Source organism: Narcine bancroftii, chromosome 11 (genome assembly GCF_036971445.1).
Source record: "Narcine bancroftii isolate sNarBan1 chromosome 11, sNarBan1.hap1, whole genome shotgun sequence".
Taxonomy (NCBI): Eukaryota; Metazoa; Chordata; class Chondrichthyes; order Torpediniformes; family Narcinidae; genus Narcine; species Narcine bancroftii.
In genome coordinates this window covers 66,670,100-66,674,055 of record NC_091479.1, presented here as the reverse complement: position 1 = coordinate 66,674,055, position 3,956 = coordinate 66,670,100, and positions in this window count along the sequence as shown.

The following is a 3,956-nucleotide window of genomic DNA, read 5'->3' as shown; positions in this document are numbered from 1 at the left end:
AGGACTACCAGGCTGGGAAATGGCTTCTTTCCGTAAGCAGTGAGACTGATGAACAGTATCTTGGAATCCAGTTATGTGTTTAGGTGTATGCACTGTGGTCAGAAGAAATTCTTTTGTGGTAACGATGACAGTAAACTTGAATAATCACACCACCATTCCATAAATCGGGAGCTCAGACCGAATGAGGTTCCACCCTGACGCTGGGTGTTGTTTGCGTGACTACATGGATTTCCCCAGGTTGCCTCAGTTTTTGCCCACATCCCAAAGATATGCTGGGTGGTGGATTAATCACCCTCTGTAAATTGCTTCTGCAGTAGGAACTGTTAGGAGAATTAGGGTGTTGAGGGAAATGGGGAATTGGCGAGACAGCAAGAAAAAAAAAACTGGGATTAGTGTTAATGAATACTCAGTACAGTTGAAGTGATCTTCAAGGACCTCTAACTGTAGGGAATAACTATAAGACTAAAAGAGGAAAACATTTATTTTTAAATTATTTATCTTCTAATTACAACTGTCAAATATAAGTGATTATTACACAGCTACAAAAAAAAACCAGCAATGGCAAGCTTCTGGAAGAGATTGCAAACTTAACAGGAGGTAGAAGGGATCTGAGAAATAAACTGACATGGAGCTGAGATTTCTGGAGATTACAAGGGAAGTAAGAGATAGGGTGGAGATAATGAGGAAGGAAGCAGAGAAGGATATAGAAAGCAGAAATTATGCAAGGAGACAAGCCGAAAAGTACAAGGTATCCAGGCGGGAAAAGCGCAATGAGGGATCCAGGCAGCCCTTTGAAAAGATAATAGCAAAGTTGGCAAGGATATATTACTAGTAGCATGAATGATTATTTAAAATCAGAGGCTTCTGGGGAGGAGAAACATCATGAATTGGTCGAAGCTGAAATGTCTCCACAAAGAAACAATAGAGAAGGTGGTTCAATTAAAGATCAACATACAGAACAGAAGGCAATGGATTATGAGGGGCATGTGAAAGAAATAATGAAGGGCTCTAAATTATATTTAGTGATTGTGTTGAGAATAGCTCTTCCCTGGTGAGTTGATGTTCAATGTTGCAACACTCAAAGAGAGAGCAAACAATCTGTTCAACATCCATTGCAAGTAATTAAAAAAAAATCTTCAATTACAAATTAAATTATTAGCTATCGAGATTAGGACAAAATAATTAGCAAGCTCCAACACAAGGCTCAATATGCCAGATAAGAGCTCTCTGCAGAAATACCAAAACGATGGAGGTGGTACCTTTGAATTTCTCCAAGTTTTCACCAAGATACCCCATAGAGAACTCTCAGAGATGAAAGACTATGAAATTTAAGGCAAGGGTAACAAAGTATAATGAAGATTAAAAGAGGGAACGTGCAATCATTTCAAAGGTGGTTCCACCAGATAATGTATCATTAACAACAGCAGTGATACAGAAATCTTTGAAGGGTGAATTGTACAGATAGGCAATGATAAAGTAGAAAGCATAGTAAATAATCTTGGGAACTGAAGAAAGCCATGAGGGATTTTTTTTGATGAGAAGATAAAATGAGCAAAGAAAGATCTGGCAAGAGAGAGTACCTACTACCAGTGATCAAAGGTGAATTTCTATCAGTTTATTTCAGAGAACAAGTAGGTAAATACATACTTCTGAGTTATTTTATGGTGACTTGGTACTTGACACCAATTTGTCCCTTGCATTTGAAAAGCACTCGAATAAGAGGCTTTTTCAGGCGCATTCTATGCTAAGAATGCGCCTGAAGAAGGAGAAGCAGCCCTTTAAATTGCCGTTCAGGTGGCAGCGTTTAAAGCGCAACGCTGGCCACCTGAAGGACACAGCTGCACAGGATGCGGCTCTGAGCACACTCCGGTTCCTACCCAGTAGGCACTTTCAGGTGGCCAATTGCCCCGCATGTAAAGCCACATATTTAGGCAATATGCAGCTTTGAGGCCAACTGAATGCGCAGGAGGCGCTCTTGAGGCGAGCTACGTAACTCTCCTCCAAGAGGGATAATCAGCTCAGCTCAGTGGCTCCCCCAGCCACCTGAGTGCACCTGGCTGAAAACAGATGTTAAAGGGTCAGGCTGCTGATCACAGCTGACACTGGGCAGGAGCCGGAGTGTCCTCAGAGCCGCATCCTGTGCATTGCGCTTTAAATGCTGCCACCTGAACGGCAATTTAAAGGGCCGCTTCTGCTTCTTCAGGCGCATTCTTAGCGTAGAATGCACCTGAAAAAGCCTAGTAGTGTCAGCTGTGAAAAGCAGCCTGACCCTTTAAAATCCACTTTCAGCCAGCAGCATTCAGGTCGCTGGGGGAGCCACTGAGCTGAGCTGATTATCCCTCTCGGAGGAGGGTTACGTAGCTTGCCTCAAGAGCGCCTCCTGCACATTCAGGTGGCCTCAAAACAGCCACATATTGCCTAAACATGTGGCTTTATGCGGGGCAATTGGCCACCTGAAAGTGCCTGAGGTGACATCAATGCTGAATCAACCATCTGGTTTATTTCACAGTAAGCACGAATTTACACAATTTATTTTTCTATTGTTATATTTCCATTTCCTGCTGTTTTCCACACATTGAGAAACTCTGACTCTCTGATGTTCCATGTTGAGTTATAAGACCAGATTGAATTGGTAAAAGATTTTGTTCTCTTGCCAACCAAGGGCATTCTAGAGGTTGGGACTGAGCTCCTTATTAGTCTTTCCGATCAAAGGCCCTTCAATCTGCAATGACAGAATCTTCACCCTGAAACATTAATTCTCTTTCTCTCTCCACAGATTCTACTTGGCCTGTTGAGTGTTTCCAGCATTTCAACATCTGCAATTTTTTTTATATATGTAAATCTCTCCTCATTGGTCTTCCCAGCAGTGAGATGCTAATTGTCTTAAGTCTGAAGCATTAATTCTTTATGCACTTTTTCTGTTCTTATCACAGAGCTGATAACCAACCAGTAGAAATGTGCAGTCAGGTGACGATTCTACGTCCTTGAGCAAGACTGAACAGGCCATGGCTAGCGAGCAGTGAGGAATTTAGATTTTAATCAGAAGAATGCTTTAACCCCAATGGCATCATCAGTCATTTGTTCTACTGTTAGAGACTGCAGTTGTACAGCTTGGGGAGATGTTGAACCCTTGAGATACTGACAACCTGTATTAGAAGAACTGCCAGGAGCAACTCATAAAAAGTCACTGCAGTGCCGTTGTAGATATTGATAACACCACCTGCACTTCTGCTTAATACTACACCCACCACTTTTGCTTTATTATTGCTATAATTAAAGTTGGGTTGACTTGTCTGGATAGCACATATAACAAAAGCTCTTCTCTGTATTTCAGTAGATGCGGCAATAACTCAAAAAGAAATCAAGTCAAAATTAGTTTTTGCAGCTTTTTGAAGAATTAAATGAGAGGGTTTTGGTGGCTATGTAACTGGGTGACCCGCACATCATGGGTTCAGAGAGCAAGGCTGCCTAATGCAAGTGTAGGAGTAGAAATTGGAGTAGGAAACCCTATCCCAAAATTAAATCGAAAATTCATCACAGATGCAATGCCTCAGGAAGCTGTGTTTTCACTACAAGGTATTTCCTACACATTACAGGCACAGCCACAATTTCATATTTGTGGTTAAAGTTACTTTCACAGGTGTGTTATGGTATAGAAACTGGCATATTAGTGCTGCCTCTTCATTTCTAATTACCACAATTCAATGCGGCTTAAGGCTACAGCGGTAATACCAAGATGGTAAAGACATAACAATACCTCACAGAAACACAGAAACACTTGGCCCAAACAACAACAGCATCTCTCTCCACTGAACACGTTCTCTTTCATTTTCATCATAGTTGGTTTATGGGCTACCGTATCATTTTCTTTACTACATTTTTGTTTTTAATGCATCTTAAGCCACATAAAATAATAAAATTATCAAAAGAAATAATGACAATAGAAGCAAAAATAA